Source organism: Protopterus annectens, chromosome 1.part0 (assembly GCF_019279795.1).
Source record: "Protopterus annectens isolate FY-2018-M chromosome 1.part0, PAN1.0, whole genome shotgun sequence".
Lineage (NCBI taxonomy): Eukaryota > Metazoa > Chordata > Ceratodontiformes > Protopteridae > Protopterus > Protopterus annectens.
This window is the reverse complement of record NC_056725.1, coordinates 1,439,876,745-1,439,896,744: the sequence shown is the minus strand read 5'-3', so window position 1 is coordinate 1,439,896,744 and position 20,000 is coordinate 1,439,876,745.

Genomic DNA, 20,000 nt, shown 5'->3' with positions numbered 1-20,000 from the left:
GCTAACAAAAGAAAAATCATGATATTCTCTCCGAGAAATTTCACCATAGACAAAAGCTCCTTTAAAATAAAAAGCCACAATAAGACTCTAATTGATATTGTAGCTCACACCAAACTAGTCAGAGTCACCACTGATGAACATTTAAAATTCGATATCCACATCCAAAATAATATCAAAAAACCCCACCAAAAAATAGGTCTGTTGTACAGACAAAATCACTATCTAACCACTTCTACCAAACATATTCTAGTTTCCTCCTACCTTCTCCTTTCTCTTATTTATAGTACCCCTCTATTTTCTCATCTCCAACTTAGCTTAAAAAACAAACTGGAAGCCTGCTATAACAAAGTATATAAATCAAATACTCTACCCATCACTGCCATTCCTTCCAATCCCTAAACTGGCTTGAGCTTAATAATTACCTGAAATTCATACAACTCACCACTGCTCACAACCTATTATTCCATCCCTCCATCTGCCCCTTTCTTTCATCTATCTTAACCCTTTACCTCCCCAGTCGTACTCTTAGATCTGAAAACCAAAACCTCCTTAAAATCTATAAACCTCTTCGCCCACTTGGCCAATTACTTCTATCACACTCCTTAGCTAACTATGGAATTCACCCCCCTCCCTCCGCTTTACTCACAACCACTCTAATTTCAAATCTCTCCTCCATTCTTACCTTACCTCAAACTGGGACTGTTCCTGCTCCCTTCCCACCTAAATTACACTGTCGTCTTTTTCAAACCTCCCTTCAATCTCATCTACTATCACCTTTGATCGCTAACATTATTGTTAGACAAACACTAAACTTGTATAAACACTTTATGACTTGTACCTTTAATTATATTATATGTATTGCTTTTGACTTTATCTATATTTTAACATTTGCATTTTTTAAATGTATACTCCCTGATTTTGTATTTGTATTTTAAAGTGTATATTTATACTTCTGTATACTGTATATTCCATACTTTACTTATACAGTTATATTCTGTTAACTGTTTTTGGAGCTTTGCTCCCCTGGCCTCCACTAAAAATGGGCTCTGATTGGCCCAGTGGATTTCCCTGGTTATCAAACTGGAAATAAATAATAAATAAATAAAAAATCCCAACAAGAATTTACCTACTAAATGTGATCTGTTATCAGACTTTCCTAAGCTTTTGCCATACTTGCTTGCCAGTAACAATATCTGTTTAAAAATGTAACTGGTAAATGTATGATAAGGGTTTTCATTTGAATTATTCATGAGAAGAGACACAAATCATTTAGAAACAAGAAAAAATATGTAATTAATTATATTATAGCTTGGGAAAAGTTACTTTGAAATTGCTCATCTGAAACAAAGAACAGAAGAGTTATTGCTAGCTCTGTGTAAGGGCACCTCATTTTAAAGAATTTTGTATAGACCTTTGGCCATCTCAGTTATTGTAAATTGACTGCGTCTCTTTAATATCATCAAACTTATTTTGCCTAATATGCAATCAGAATGGCAAATATATTTTATTTTAGATACTTACCAAACCTCTAATTAGCTCATGGATATACAATAAGTCTTTTAGAATTTGCATGACTGGATTCGTTAAATCACAGTTCAAGTGCAACTTGTTCAGTCTTGCTTACATCAGAATCACCATATCAGGACCTTGTTAATGTTACTGAGAATATGTGACAATGCTGATATTGATTGTATTAATGTGGGGAGGGGACCAGGAGAAAGTATCCTCCTTGAATTAAGAATACTTTTTATTCACTGCTTATTTTCAGTAAAGTGTTGCTTTACCTAATTATGGTCAATGAAAATGCATTCACTGAAAGATCATTATATAAATGGTGCTATAATCTCCTTTTTTAAAGAGTTTTCGTACTTTATTTACCATCATACTTTCTGAAAATAAAACACACTCAACATTTTAAACACAGCTACAAAATCAGAATTCCAGCAGTACATCAAAATCCCACTATTTACAGACACCTCCTATTCTCCTTTATTTAGAGATCATGACTTCTAATACTGTTCTAGTAACTTCGCCATTGTTTGTTTTTATGTTTGTCTAGCCTAACCTGACTATCTACACCCTTAAAATGCTGCTTCTGAAACATAGCTCCTTATCCCAAGACAAGCTGGCAAGCAGAGCTGAGCTAATCTGTATGTGACTTCACTCACAGCCTGCTCCAACTTGAAGATCGCTGTATACAGCACTGTACCACTGAACTTGATGGGTTATTTCATGCCCAATTATCTGTTTGCTGAAAGAGATAGCTTCTTCCCCCTCATTATTTCCTGGCCAACTTAAATTATCTCAACAAGCTTTAAAAAACTAATGATACTAAATTATGGTCATTCATTTCTTTTCTTTTCCACATTAAACAACTTCACCATTATTAACATCTTGTCTTAGCTCAAATCCACAAAATTTCACCAAATTAATGAACATTTTCTGTGTGCCTTTGATGATCTTTATGCCCCTGTTTATGTTTATAAACAGACAACATATTTTCACAAAATGTCCAAGACATAGCTACACAAGGGAAATATATATCAGCAGTATAAACTAGATTTACTTAGCTAGATTCTATGTACAATGTTGCATGCATCAGCATCTTGTTTGGTCAGCTGACAACACTTTCACATAACACTAGAACTTTACTTAACCGTCTGCCAAAGGCAAATCACCTCCATGTCTGTGAATCCTTGTGATTATCCCTCAATTTAGTTGCCATATACTTGGCATTACATCTCAAAATTAAATTTATTCACTCATTCTGGCTGCTTATTCAGATTTTCTTCTAGAGAGCAGGATTTTAAGTTAATGGAAAATAGAACTGTCCTTTCCTTAGCTTCATAAGCAATATCAGAAGTAAAGATGCCATTCACTGGGCCCACTACAGACTCCTGTGGATATCTACTACAGCATTTCGTCATTTGTGATGACATATTTTCTTTAATAAATGCCAAACTCAGTAAGAAATGAAGACAAGTACTGTGAACACAAGGCGACTGCAGAGATATAAAACTTTATGTATATTAAAAAATCACTAGGTACAGTACAAAAAGACAAAATTAAGTGCTTTCGTCAGGTAAATGACTTCATCAGAATTACTCAGTGTTAAACAGCTCTTCTTTAAATACTATACCTGGCTAATCATCTGAAAGACTAACATTACTTCCTCTGTAATATTAAAAGAAGTACTAGTCTCTAAAAGTTCCCTTATAGTAACACATAAAATATACTACTGTATTAATATAAACAATGCAGCTAGAGAAACACGTTATTAATAAAACAAATTATGCTGTAAAAATACATCTCATATCACATTATAGCATAAACATTGATTTTAATCTTAATACAGGGGACATAGAAATTCTGTCATTCAGTCCTGGAGGATGACATACATTTAATTTAATTTGTCATTTTAATTCAATAAATTCTAAGTAATCATCCACCGGTCCACCCCGTGGTCCCAAATCAACCTGCTCCAGTATAAAAAATGTAAAAGTATGATTAGGCTTACTACAAATATGTTTGTGCAATGCATTTGTTTCCTTTTTCTGCTTGATGTCATATAAGTGCTGATAAATCCTTAACCTGAGTGCATTTTTGGTTTTCCCCACATAGTAACTTTCACAGCATTCACATAGTGCTATATAAACCACCCCTTTACTAACAGTACATTTTTTTCTTTGTAGTGATATATCCAAAATTTTTCAATTTAATTTTAGCAGTGTCCAAAATGTATGGGCATTGTGAGCATCTTCCACATTTAAAAGTGCCATCCTGCCCTGAATTATGCCTATTCCTTTCAAAAAGCCCTTTAAATGAGGTGTCCTTCCTATATACAACAATAGGTTTTGTACCAATTCTTTCCTGCACATCCAAGTCTGCCTCAAATATTTTCCAATATTTGAAAATAATATTCCTAATATCAGAAAAATCAGATGTATACGTAAGGGCAAGTGCACGTCCAAAACCCAAAGGTCTATCACTACTATTATCTTGGCTACCCATGTCAACCTGAGCTGATAACTGAATTGTAATGTTGCTGTTGGGAAAGAGTGGCGACTCATCCTGAAACAGTAGTTATCTTCTTTTGATGGTTGGCGCTTTATTTTTGTCTGGTATCTGGGTACTGTAGCTTACCTTGTTTCCTGACACTGCGCCATCCTTGCCGAGCCTGGCCACGTGCTCAGCTGGCGTTCTTCTTTCCCGATACTCATATACCATTACAAAACCCTGCAATTGCAGGAGTTACATATAGATACCTTATTAACCACTATAGAAGTGGTTTTCCCAGCTGGACCTACCCTTAAATCCTCTCGCTTCTTAGAACCTCTAAAATAATGTTAATACTGCATACTAATTACTTGCGCTTATGCGCTGCAGTAGTAGAAACGGAGATTTAAGCGACATAACAGCTTATCTCTTGGAGGGTTTTAAATACCCTCTAATCTTCTCGCTTCTTAAAACCTCTAAATAATGTTAATTACCGCTTACTACTTACTTGCGCTTATGCACCGTAGTAGTAGAAACGGAGATTTAAGCGACATTAACAGCTTATCTCTTGGAAGGTTTTAAATAGCAAACCGAAGACCCCTTTTTTTCTAGGGCATCTTAGCGGTATCTATTTAATTGCAGCTGATATCCTACTAACTGCCATTGTACCTGCCTTAATTTTTTAGGCAGTATTCCCCTTAGTCTAAGCAGAAGACCTTATTAACTTTTTGCTGCAACAGTATTTCTCCATGCTCTAGGCTAAATTTATTTACAATCTATTTTTGTAAATATTGATGTACCTCCCACCAGAACTGTATTAGTAAGTGCATTTTCTTTCACTAACTTACTTTTTTATTATTGACTTCACTGAAACTACAGAGTTTATTTTAATGATGAAGAATAACTGAGAAACTGATTTATAAATCTCATACAATTACTCTCCAGCATATTTTTTATGTACTGCCATCACTGTAGTGTATCCGTATTAATGTAACGAACTAACGCTTATAAATATGCTACCTTCTTTCACCTGTTAAGTAGATTATATGTATTAGATTGGTAAATATTTTGTTACTTAACTGCTTGTTATTGTTGGAACTTCTTTTTTTACTTTCAACCTAATACCTGTGCTAACTCTGATCTTTTTTCTTCTTTTTACCTGCCTGCCTTTCCCCCCAAAGTTATCCAGCTCAACTTTACTGTTTCCAGTCTTCACTTAAGTCCTCCTGGTGTCTGAAGAACCTGGCCAACCCTCCTGTAACTGAAACTGCCTGTCTTATACTGTACCCTCTATCAAGAAAAGAAAGTAGGTTATGGGCATAGACTTGTTGGTAATATAAGCTCCTGTCTGGTATTCCTAAAAGGGTCTTATAGTTTGCCTGTGCGTGAGTCTCTAGCAGCCAGTACCTCTCCCTCCTAGCCTCCCCTCTCCCCCCTTTGTATCCTCAACTCTCCTGCTTTTTATTTTTTACTTAATTTTTTTCTCCCTCTCACCTCTCCTCTGTCCTATTTTATTTTCTCTGCTCTCCCTCTTTTTACCTGTGCTATCTAACAGGTGGTTCCCTCCTCTCTCTTTTTTTTTCCTCTGCTGTCCCCTTTGGCTCCAACTAGCCCTTTTTATCTGTAAAACTAGTACTTTGTCTTCCTATCCCCTTTAACCTCTATCCTAGCCTTACTCTCTGTCTGTCCCCTTTCTCTCTGATTAGTTGTATCCCTGTAACCTGCCTATTTTTCCTTCTTTACTTAGACCGGTTCCTCCTCCATCTTCACTGTATGTTTAAATACTGATTTAACCTGTCTTAACTTTAATCTTCTCCCTGGGACACTGGTCTCTACTTTACCTCTTCTTCTCATTATATACCTCTCTTACCTTACTCACCTACATTATTGATTGTCTCCTTTTATATCTCACCTTCAGTTCTTTCTTCCCGCTCCGTTCGCCCTGCGGGCTCACTCCGCTCCTCTCCCTACCCCCAATTCCCACCCACCCCCAGGGTTCCTAACCTTATAGCTCACTAAACACACCCCCTACATCTACCATCCAATCTATTATCCCTACTCTTTCCCGCTCCACTGTTAACCATACCCCTTACCACTCCCCTTTCCTTCTTACATCTCTCCATCCATTCTCCCTCCAGCATTAAATCTGACCTCGCAGCTATCTAGTTTACTACTATTATTCCCCTCTCACACTACTCATTTGTGCCCTCTTACTACCTCTTACTGACCCTTTTTCCACTCCTCCCTTTCTTATAGGTTTTACTTTCTTTCTCCCCTTCTTATCCACTTTTAGTACCTTCCTTAACTCCTACTCTAATACTCTCTTATTATGCCTCCCTATTTTCTTACTATGCTTACACTTATACTCCTACTCCTTACCATCCTGTTCTCAGCATACCTTCTTACCTTCTTTGAAAATCCTCTTTATGTCCAGACCACCTACTCTCACAAACACACCTCAACTTTCATACATACTTCTCCCATGTTACACTCCGATATTACTTTTAACCCCAACTTTCTTCTACCTAAATACCATAGATGCTCCCACTTTAAGTATGTCCATTCCACCGATAAGAAATTGAAACTACAAATCTTTCTAAAGAGCTATTTAATAACCAAACCAAATTTTCCTACCTTACAAGATAGAGACATCCACCCTAATCCTGGGCCAACTCATCCCTCTCTTCAAATTACTAGACCTAAAATTAATGATACCCTCCTTATAGGACACCTTAACATTCATAGTATAAATAACAAAATATCTCATTTGCATGCCCTCCTAGATATCCATTCTTTTGACATTCTCTGCCTCTCAGAGACCTGGCTAAAACCAGATACAAAAGATACTGATATTATACCCCAAGGCTATAATATAGTAAGACTTGACCGATCAAAATGTAAAGGTGGTGGAGTAGCAATTCTTTTTAAGAATCAACTAATTATCTCTACCCTTCCAACTTATCCTATCCAGGATTGCAAAGTAGAGGCCATCATAACAAAACTCCAAATAAACACCAAGAAATCCCTTTACATTATCTGCATCTACTTACCACCAGGAAACAATATACCTATACTAGAACCCTTTCTTAGCTGGGTATCTACTACTTACCCCCAAGAAACTATAATTCTAGGTGACTTTAATATAGACTGGAATACTATTAATGCTGATAATCCTTCTTCTCATATAAACCTACATGGTTTCACCCAGACTATCACTTCAACCACAAGAGTCAACAAGCCTAATAATAAAGAAAGTATTTTAGACTGGATACTCATAAACAAAGTCAAACGGGCCTACAAAGTAGGAACTCTGCCAGATGATATAAGTGATCACTCTTTAACCTATATTACTAGAGAAAAGACTGATTTCCTAAACCTCCCTAACATTCAAAAAATACGCTCTACCAAACTTTTTAACATAGACTTATTTCAAACTGAACTCAGCAAATGCAACTGGAGCCCCTTAAAATCTCTTCCTCTTGAAAATGCAGTATTATACTTTAATACTACTTTCTTATCCATTCTTGACAAACATGCTCCCGAGCGCACCATCAGAATGAAGCCCAATATTGCCCCATGGCTCTCTAATGAAACCAAAAAGCTAATTCTCTCCAGAAATAAAGTCTGGGCCAAATGGAGAAGCCATAGAAATTCCCTTGATCTTCTTCATTTCTGCCAACTTAGAAACTCGACTAAAAAAGCAATAATTACTGACAAAAAAAAATTCTACTGTAAACTTCAACAAACTCATCATAATAATCCCAAACAGTTTTGGTCTTCTATAAATAGACTCCTTTCCCCAGGAACATCCAAAACTCCCACCCCTCTTAATGCTGACCCAGACACTCCCCACCTCACTGCTAATGCTTTCAACTTTTTTACTGACACTATTCTATCTCTAGCTAGACAACTTAGCACCAATAACTCCTGCCCACCAATAAACCAAATAGACTCTTCCAATAACTTTAAACTACAACCTATTCCTACCTCTTTCATCTCTAGACTTATTCATAAACTGAAGCCTTGTATCCCTTCTGCTGACAAGCTCCCTTCACTTTTTCTCCAAAAAGCTGCCAAAGTAATTGCTTACCCAATATCCATACTTATAAACAGGACAATCCAAGAGGGAACCGTCCCAGACATCTGGAAAGTCTCCCATATTATCCCATTACATAAAGGTGGGAATTCCATTGAGTACTCCAACTATAGACCAATTGCCCTCCTTTCTCCGTTAGCAAAAATTATGGAAAAATGTATTCACCAACAACTCTTACAGTATCTCTCTCTAAACAACATTATAGCAAACTGTCAGCATGGATTTAGACCACATCACAGTACTACCACAGCTCTCCTATCCTTTGTAGATACCGTCAATAGGAACCGCAACAACAACCTTCTCTCCTCTGCTCTCTTCATCGACCTCTCTAAAGCTTTTGATATGGTCAACCACTCCATTTTAATTAACACTCTTATATCCCTCTCCTTTGATAATCTAGCCATTAAATGGTTTAGATCCTACCTCAGCAATAGACAACAAGCAGTTCTTTGGGAAAACCAAATTTCCTCATTCGTACCCATTTCCATCGGTGTACCTCAGGGCTCTATTCTAGGACCTCTTCTCTCCTCCCTGTTCATCAATGATCTCCATTCAGCAATCCCTCAAGCAACCTGCATTCAATATGCAGATGACTCCACCCTTATCTGCTCTGCTTCATCTCCTAATGAACTTTCATCTATTACTCAAAATGTCTTCAACACAGTAGAAACATGGTTCACCAGACGTAACCTCCTTCTCAATGCCAAAAAAACTAAACTTCTCCTTTTCTCTCCTACCACACGGTCCACTCCCTTAGACTTCACCATCTCCTCAAATAATGCTACATTCATCACACCCGATCCAACAACAAAACTTTTAGGAATAACTATTGACAATAACCTCTCCTTTGAACAGCATATTAACAGCACCATTAAAATAGTCAACAGGAAAATAGGATCCTTATATAGAATTAAACCTTTCCTAACCTCATCGTCCATAGCCAAGATTGCCCACTCCCACCTTTTGTCAACTCTTCTTTATGCCTCACCAATTTTTACCAACCTTAGGAAAGCCATCCTTAACAAACTGGCTACTTGCTACAACAACATTGCCCGTTTTGCCACTGGTAACCCTTTTAGAACTCACCACTGCCTCAACCTGAAACAACTAGGCTGGCTAGAACTCCAAAACCTTCTGTTAATCCCTCAACTCACTATTGCCCATAAAATACTATACCAACCCAATAACTCCCCTATACTCTCTAAACTCTTAATCCCTTATAATAACCTAAACTCCCTTCGCTCTTCCAGTAAACTTTTGGCTACTTTAACAAAGACCAATAATTCTGCTGGTGACTCTCTATTCAATAATACTGTAGGAAGGAACTGGAATCTGCTTCCTAGCGATATAACACTTATCACATCATTGCCTCTCTTTAAACATAAAATCAAAGATTACTTCCAAAGTCACTGGCTCTGTTCCTGTACAAAACCTGACTAATCTTTTACCCTTTCTGCGCTTTTCTACTACTCTACTTTCTTTCTCTCTTTTTTAGTGAGTCTTGTTTCAATCTATCTCCTTTCCAAATTTTTTTGCTTTGCCCCTGCTTTAATCTCTCATATCTGTTTCATTTAACTTTACCTTCACTTTTCTTAAACTGCTTCCTTTCCTCTTCTCCCACTAAAGTGTTTCTTTTTCTCCTTTTTTATAAAGTTTAAGTTCTATGTAACATTATAAGTCGATTTGTTCTCTGTTTTGTCCCCTGTATTTGATGTTATTACAGCTAATATTGTTATCCTAGAAATGTGTTTCTTTTCATGTGTAAACAATTTTTGTTTTGTACTATTTTATTTATCTTCTCTTCTGTGATGTTGGTTCTTTTGTTTTGTTTTGTTTTTTTTGATTACTTGTTAAAATTTGTGTGTAGCTTTTCTCCCCGGGCCTCTACTGAAAATGGAAAAATATCCAGCTAGACTAGCCCAGTCAACAAATGTAAAATAAATAAAATAAAATAATAATGGGATGAAATAAACACTAGTTCTCTTGTTCTTGACTTCCTTAAAAATATCAGTGACAAAAGTCTCAGGGTAACCACTCCTTAAAAACATGGTTTGGTTTATTAATAACGTGTTTCTCTAGCTGCATTGTTTATATTAATACAGTAGTATATTTTATGTGTTACTATAAGGGAACTTTTAGGGACTAGTACTTCTTTTAATATTACAGAGGAGGTGATGTTAGTCTTTCAGATGATTGGCCAGGTATATTATTTAAATGAGAGTTGTTTAACACTGAGTAATTCTGATGAAGTCATTTACCTGACGAAAGCACTTAATTTTTGTCTTTTTGTACTGTACCTAGTGATTTTATAATATACATAAAGTTTTCTATCTCTGCAGTCGCCTTGTGTTCACAGTACTTGTCTTCATTTCTTACTTGGTTTGTGAATTGGTGTTTTCGGTTTATTAGTTCGTTTACTATGCACAGAGGTGAACAGCTGTGTAACATGGACGGCACAGATTTACAGACCGTACTTAAGTCTGCATCAACACTTGCACTTACAGTGGCTGAGATATCCAGGAAGATGGATAAACTTATGAGCGATTCTGTCTCTCACTCAAAGAATCACGAATAATTCTCAATTATCCACCTTTTCTTCAATACCTCCTGGCCAAAGAACGGGTTACCATAGCGATGTTAGTGAGGGCGGAACCAGCACTAACAACTATTCAAACAGACCAGCCCTAAAGACTGAGAACGTTCAACTGGTACGTCATGATGAGAATTTGAATGTTTCAGTGGAGCAATGGCAAAAACTGACTTTGGGTTTAACCAAAATGGAAGTACTTGTGTCGGCAATCAGAGAACATTAGATCAACAATTGTTTAACTTCAAAGGTCTGTTAACTAAATGCAAAAAACTTCAACTAGAAAATGAGTATTTGCTTGAATGTACGAAACGAGAACAAGTCCCAAAAGGACTACGACTATAGAAATATCCTACAGGCTTGCAGAAAGATTCACATTTACACAAAGAACTGGTGCAGTTTTTTAACAGGCAAGGATGCGAATTATTGCATATTTTAATCGCTGATAATAACAGGAAAATGTCTCTACTGTTAAGGGATATTAATCAGCTGGACTCTAGTATAAAGAATGATTTATTATTTGATGTTAAAAAGAATGAATTCAATGCTGTATTTAATAATGTTAATACTGAATTGGTAGAACTGAAAAATAGAAAGGAGAGAAAGTTGTTAAGGGATAAATTAGACTATGAGGAAGGCTTAGCATACCCTGAACCACCGAGGGGGCAACAAAGTCATATTAGGGATAATATAGACACACAAGTGGAGGGGCAAGATTCTGAAGTTTATGACCAGGATAATATTGAAGCTGATTTCCCTTTAGAACAGCCTACTTTACGGAGATCGGAGAGGCTGATGAATCAGAGGCAGGGGGTGTAGGACTACCACAAGTATGGGAACAACTCTCGGGGGGCCCCATGGAGGGGGAGATGGAGCACATATTGGAGATGAATAACATCATTGATATTACCAATGCCATTAAATGTAATATTGTCCTAAATGAAACTGGTGACTTTAGCATATACAACTATTGCCAGGCCCAAGTCAACACTGAATGGGCTGATTTACAGTCTAAGGGGATGAATTTTGTGCCATATAGGAAGGGAAGTATAGTTGATTCTATCTTACAGTTAAAACTTTTTACAAGGAAAATGAATTTAGCCTTGTTTTTTCAAAATTCTAATGTGGTAGAGTTATCAAATCTTTGGAGACCTAGTATACTCATTCCCCCGACCCACCGTTTAATACAACTTTTTGAAGGCTTATGTGAAGCTGATATCACAAAATTACTAGATAGGAGGAATAATGCCTTTGGCAAAAATAACCTTAGTAATAGAGAAGTACTGCTCTTGAAAGAAATGCTTGAGCAGCGTGATATTAGGATAAGGGTGGGGGATTGGTTATGATGAATATAGATGAATATAATAGTAAAATGTTTGAACTGCTTTACAGTGAAGTATATTCTGAGGTATCATGCAATGAAATAAATTTAGCCTATCGCAATATTGACTTGGAATTGGAACAGCTGCTACTTAATGGGCAGATTGCTTTTGAGACCCATGAATATTTACTGACTGAACATCCCGGAATTCCCACAATTTCTGGAGTACAAAAAATACACAAATCTATCCCCAATCCACCATTGCGACCTATTGTGGATGCTAAGGCCTCAAAAACCTTTAGTATAGCTAAATTTATTGATAGTAAGGTCAAAAATGTTCTTGATAGTCGTACATCAGTGATAAAAGATTCGTAGGATTTCCTCACAAAAATTGAACAAAATATGTTTGATAAAAATCTCATCCTGGTTACTATTGATGTGTGTGACCTATTTTCGGTTATACCACATCAAATAGGCATGGAGTGGTTTTATGATTACCTATGTGCTAACACTGGGTTTGAGCATGAGACCATTCTAACAATTTGGACCTGTATGGAAATGGTATTAGAAAATAATTTCCTTACCTTTGAGGGGCACTTGTTCAAACAAAAACAAGGAGTAGCAATGGGTGCGTGCCGTGCACCAGCTTTTGCAAACATTGTTTTAGCACAATGGGAGGATCTATTTGTGGTCAACTCAGAGTTCAGGACTTCATGGGTATTGTATGGGCGATACCTAGATGATATAGTCCTATTCCGGAAGGGTAGTGAAACTGACCTGAACAGATTTTTCACCTATATTAATGGGACAACCAGTTTCCTGAGATTTACCATCAATAAAGATCTTTACTTTGTTAACTATTTGGATGTCACTATCAGGAAGGACTACATTAATAACTGTTTTATTTCCCAGTTATATAGGAAACCAACTTACTCAAATACACTATTGCATTTTGCAAGTGCGTACCCATTGCACCAAAAGAAGGCCCTTGTAAAAGGCCAATATGTGAGATTCGCTAGAATGGTCTCTGATATGGACGAGTTTGAGACGGAAGGGGACAATATGAAAACCATGTTTTTAAGGAGAGGTTACCCTGAGACTTTTGTCACTGATATATTTTTTTTTTTTCAAAACACATTTTATTTATTTTGATAAGTATAACAGAAATAATAAAAAGAGAGTATTCAATTAGCTCAGGTTGACATAGGTAGCCAAGATAATAGTAGTGATAGACCTTTGGGTTTTGGATGTGCACTTGCCCTTACGTATACGTCTGATTTTTCTGATATTAGGAATATTATTTTCAAATATTGGAAAATATTTGAGGCAGACTTGGATGTGCAGGAAAGAATTGGTAAAAAAACTATTGTTGTATATAGGAAGGACACCTCATTTAAAGGGCTTTTGAAAGGAATAAGTATAATTCAGGGCAAGGTGGGACTTTTAAATGTGGAAGATACTCACAATGCCCATACATTTTGGACACTGCTAAAATTAAATTGAAAAATTTTGGATATATCACTACAAAAAAAAATGTACTGTTATAGTAAAGGGGTGGTTTATATAGCACTATGGGAATGCTGTGAAAGTTACTATGTGGGGAAAACCAAAAATGCACTCAGGTTAAGGATGTATCAGCACTTATATGACATCAAGCAGAAAAAGGAAACAAATGCATTGTACAAACATGTTTGCAGTAAGCCTAATCATACTTTTAGATTTTTTATACTGGAGCAGGTTGATTTGGGACCACGGGGTGGACCGGTGGATGATTACTTAGAATGTATTAAATTAAAATGGCAACTTAAATTAAATGTATGTCATCCTCCAGGACTGAATGACAGAATTTCTATGTCCCCTGTATTAAGATTAAAATCAATGTTTATGCTATAATGTGATATGAGATGTATTTTTACAGCATAATTTGTTTTATTAATAACATGTGTTTCTCTAGCTGCATTGTTTATATTAATGCAGTAGTATATTTTATGTGTTACTATAAGGGAACTTTTAGGGACTAGTACTTCTTTTAATATTACAGAGGAAGTGATGTTAGTCTTTCAGATTATTGGCCAGGTATATTATTTAAATGAGAGTTGTTTAACACTGAGTAATTCTGATGAAGTCATTTACCTGACGAAAGCGCTTCATTTTGTCTTTTTGCACTGTACCTAGTGATTTTATAATATACATAAAGTTTTATATCTCTGCAGTCGCCTTGTGTTCACAGTACTTGTCTTCATTTCTTAAATGCCAGACTCAATTATTCAACCAGTTTTCAATCCAAATAGCTAGTCTCTTCCGCAGCTGAAGGCATTTTATCTTTTTTAATAATTTTCTCTGTGGTACAACAATAAATGTCTAGCAAAAATACATTCCAGGAAAAACAAACTGAATTAGATTAGGGCTAGAATTCATAGTCAAGCTGTGAATTATGCTGTGTGTTATTGCATTGTCACTGTCAAGGTCATGTTGTTTTGTAGTGATTCATAAAACCTGCTAGCACTAAGAAGCAATAATCAAAAAGTGCAATAATAAGGATATTCAAATGATAACATAATGACATGCAAATTATGAGGCACAGTCTAATGAGTGCATCATGATATGCAAATGAGGGCCTGTGCAAGTATGTTGTCATTCATAGCTGTCAGGAGCAAAGGTATGCAATTAGGTGCTTCTGAGTATAAAGACAAAACGAATGCAGAAGTTTGAGGAGTTGTAACTGATGAATATGCCTAGAGCAGCAGCAGAAATACAGTAGTAGTTTAGACTGCACCCAAAGATGTAATGCAACAAAGGGTGGCATGATCAGAGGTGAGACAGGCAGAGGGTAAAATCCCACCAGATAATAGATTAGAAGCTGATGGACTGATTCCAATTTGATAGAGATACTATGCTTGCACTGAATGACATGTGTGCCCCACAGACTGGATCTGGGAATGCACGTACTTCCAGTACTAGTGAATACCAAAGTATGTATAGTTCTTACTAATCTAGTTACGGGAACCTTTAAGAGATAAGCAGATGGCACCATGGATACATCACAAGTGACTGCCTGCACAATACTTAAGATGTTTCTCAATAAATGTCTGCTATACTTGATGAGTGTATATGTTTCCCTAGCACTGCAGGGGAGAGAAGCACAACCATGAACGGCTTCTATAACACTGATAACCTCCCCAATGGCTGTGGGCTACATACTGCATACATGTGGCAATAAGGGCCCCATCTGATGTCCAAAGACAATGGTATATCAATAGAAAGGGCTACCATTCCATCATTTGCACAAGGCCTAATAGCCATTGTATCTTCACAGCACCCTGACATTGCCATTGATTCCCATATGCAGTGCACAAGTCATCATCATTTACCTCTTTCTACACAGTGACATTCTGTAGGACCATCTAGTAGATATAAGCAGGTATATATCCCACACACACAGAGCCACAGACAGTATATACTCATGACTCACCCCTATATGTTTAACAGCTCTTACATATTGTGCCAATTGATTGAAGTAATTTGGGCAAAACAACTTTCATCGACAGTAGAATCTTCTTTTTTCTCTATTCTTGTGGGACCTTAGAGTAGGTATATATAAATCTGTGCGATGTCCCCCCACATGTGAATTACAGGAGGCTTGCCCCCTGCAAAATAAGTTTAACCCCAGGGTTTACCAAAAGTTGTTTCAGACTTTTTTGTTTCTGATCGATTGACACGTGATGAAAGAATAGTTGGTCCATCAGCATGAGTCCTATATCTCTCTTGCGGGTGACACAGAATACTCACTGGAACTCTGGTTGAGGATGTCTAGAAGAAATTCACATAATGTGGCAAAATGCAATATAACACCACCCATAAAACCACTAGGATCATTATTGGCCAAGTGTTTTATCTACTGAGAGCTCAGTTCTGCTGCTAGAACATGGGTGGTGAGGTACTGCAGTACACACCTACTACCACTACCTGCAAGCTATATGTAGTTGGTGTCTTTCTTAAATGTGTGAGGCCCTGTAGTGAGCATACAAATAGTGGATGGAAAACTCCAAATATAAAACATATACATACCTGTGCTGGAATTCTTCTCTGCCTGAACACCCCAAACATCTGCACTGGTATATGTGTTCTCCCTTCAGTTTGTATATGTAGTGTTGATCTTTTGTAAATGTGGTATGAATACTAACCTGGTAGTTCTCCCTGTGAGACATATGGGGCTTGGCTACTTTTACTCCTGTTCCTCCATGTAATATACCTGCACTACCAACACCTTCATGCAGGGGCACACTCTTACTCCTGTTCATCTGTGTAGTATACCTGTACTGTCAACATCTTCATGCAGGGATACACTCTTACTCCTGTTCCTCCATGTAATGCAGGGATACACTCTTACTCCTGTTCCTCTGTGTAATGCAGGGATACACTCTTACTCCTGTTCCTCTGTGTTGACCTGTACTGTCAACATCTTCATGCAGAGATACTAAGAATGCCTTGTTATCTGTGAGGCTTGCAATGGGAGTTAGCCCCCTCTAGCTGCTGACCTGTTCACTGCTATACTACATGCCTTTTTCAAAGCCAGTCATATCATGTCATTGACATGTGTGAAGGCTGCCAGCCTAGCTAGATAGGATTTTGTAGATAATTCTGTCATTTGTAAATATTAAAGCAAGCCACATGCTTGTTCACTTAAATGTAAGAAAATTATGGTAAATGTTGAACTTCAAAAATGTAAACGTTGAACCTCAAAAATGTAACCACATTGCACTTTGCTGGTGGAAAAAATGATAAGTCAAGCATTGTATAATTATTTGATCTCAAAACTCGGAGCTGAGATGTCTGAATGAAGGAATTCTTCCTACTGTTTTGAGACCATAGTTAATGGCTAGAATTTACATATATAATGTATTTTATTGCTCTGGTTTCCTGACCAGCTGCAAGATCAAAAGGGCTGTTACACTCTGAGTTTATGTTAGCCTGGAAAACAGAGAATAATGATGTAATCTGAAGTGAGTTAGTGGTACTGTGTTTTCAATTTAAGGACAGAGAGAGAGAGAGAGAGAGAGAGAGAGAGAGAATCAGAGCATTTTGCATTTGTTTTCAGAACTGACAACATCACCAGCACTGCCTTGCTCTATATGTAAGTTTATTTTAGAACTGTGTTTGCAGATAGGAAATAGTAAGTCTAGTCTAGCTGTTTTCTGTATTGATGTCAGAACTTTTCTACTGCATTATTTTAAACATTTCTCTGTGATCTCTGAACTCATGACTAGCACTGTGTAGTAAGAAGTATTGTCTTGTGTTCTTATTATTTATTATTAATTTTTTTTTAACTTTTCAAATGTGGCTGTTTTATGTAGGGATAATTTAAGCTCTAGAGTACATTGCATGTATATAGTGATACTGTCCAAGCCACTCCAAATAAGCCTTGCTGGTCGTCACACTTACCAGTTGGATAATAACATAGCACAGTAATAATTGGACACCCTCTGATAAGGGCCTTATTAATAGCTGATATTAGTGGTTGGTGGAGAGTGGTATTACCATATAGTCTGGGCAGAAGGGGCATAGCTGGAGAACATGTGCTAGCCTTCCCCTGGAATGTCTGTGTGTTTGTATATAACTCATATATCAAAGTGTGTGTGTGTGTGTGTGTGTGTGTGTGTGTGTGTGTGTGTGTGTGTGTGTGTGTGTGTGTGTGTGTGTGTGTGTGTCAGCTACCTGGGCAGGGACATGAAGCACTGGCTGGACAAAGAGGGTGATGGAGGATTTAGCTTGACCACTAGGCTGAGATCTGGACCCTATAGCTGTGCCATTGGGAAGTCTTATTGGGGATCTGGAGAGAAAGGGAGAAACCAGCCCCAGACTGACTGTGATCTCTGTGTGCTCTTAAGAGAACTTGTATTTTACTGTGTGTGTATTTGTTATCCTTCCCAATGTGGACGCCCCTCACTGGTGTTAGTGGTGAGGATTGAGGCTCCTTGATTGCTGGGCCAGTGCACGGACGTCACAACATGCTTCAGACTTTGCTGTGTCTTGCTATTCTTTCCACTCGCAACATTGATGTCATTAGTCACTGTGTTCCACATGTAGTCCTACAGACTCTGGTGAACTTCTCTTCCCCTCCATGTCTATGGATATGATTGCCTGTATCAGGACAATGTTTTCACCTCTACAGAATTTAACTAAATTCTGCCTTCTGGATCCAATAGAGGATATGAGTACACCTACGGAAAGAGAAGATCATAGCTGTCCACCACTGATGCCTTGGAAAAGTAGGCTGCTAATGAAAAACAGTAGGCTAGCTTGGCTGTACACCACAGTGCAAGGATGTACAGAAAAAGGAATACAGTACCGGCCACAAATGTGTTAGGGATTTTGGCATATCCCAGTGGTAATTAAGTACAGTGGTATGGACACACATGTTCAAGTATAAAACTGTGATAGGTAACATATACAAATCTACATAGTATTGTATGGATGATGGGCATTTTTTGCAGGCAGCCTGGCTGGGAGTCCACACCGGGTGGCTATGGGTGACAGTTGGTACTGGGCATTATGCTGACAGGACTTGCATATGTAGACATCCACTACAGGTGTGCCCTTGACATACACCCATGACATTTATAAGATGTATGTCTATGTAGGTCATTCAAGAGGGTGAAGAGATAGGTAGCATTGTTGTGTAGGCTGCCATCCTATGGATTATATATAGATATGTGTATATATATATATATATATATATATATATATATATATATATATATATATATATATATAAACACACACACACACACACACACATATATGCAAATCTGTAGCTATGTCATCTCATGCCCTGTGTAATTATTCAAATTGCCAAATTGCTAGTGCATCCTCTTAGCTCAAAGTAGTTCAGGACCAAAAACACAAGGTCTTGCCTAAGCTGAGGACTGAAAATCCAGACAATGAAGAAAGAAAGAAAGAAAAAAAGAAAGAAAGAAAGAAAGAAAGAAAGAAAGAAAGAAAGAAAGAAAGAAAGAAAGAACAAAGGAAAGAAATATGGAATGGAAAATGAAGCTCGTTTGTGCTCCTGTAAGTGTAACAAGCTGCTTGCTATAATTGTAAAAAGCAGCTTACTACAGTTTACGGTTATTACCACACACACTCACCCCCTGATCACTTTAACTGTGACCTCAAGGCAATATCATTGTGTATTTAAGAAGCTACAATACCTTTTCAGCTTGATAAGTCAATGCTGGTACTAAACCTATGCACCATCAGCACCTGCTGGCATACAGATATAGATCTGTAGATACAGGCATATAGATAGATACAGGTACAGCCATCAGTCACATCTTCTACATATGTTGGTAGAAGTTGCAGTCAGTAATTGTACAGAACAGTACTATAATCATAGTTATACTAGTTTATATATACATAAATACATACATACATAAATACACACCAAAACAGCATGCAGTGAGGCGGAAACAATGTTAAAACAAAAATAGACTTCATTCTAAAACCAGTTTCACTAATCAGTGTGGCTCAATCAATGATAACAATGAAGTAGACATCCATTAATAAATATCACATATTTCATTTGTTAATACTCCATAATATTTTGAATCTGAATAACATTTTTACTCATAATAAGCATGTTAATCAAAATGAAACATAAATAATATTTTTTTCCTAATAATTTTTAAAGGGCCATTTAGTCCAGTGTGAAACAGTGCTCCTGTAAAAGTAATCCGTAATTTTTCTTTTTTATCAAGTAAATCGTTCAAAAATTGTATAGGTACGTCCCCACCCTGATAAACTCTGTCAGTTCCTATAAACATAAATATACAACCAGGATGAACAAAAGAGTGCTTAAATAAAGCACTATGAAGCTTTTAAAATGGGCATCGTGAGATGCTATTCCTATGCACTTCTATAGTGTTTCATATACATATATATATATATATATATATATATATATATATATATATATATATATACACATACACACACATATATTC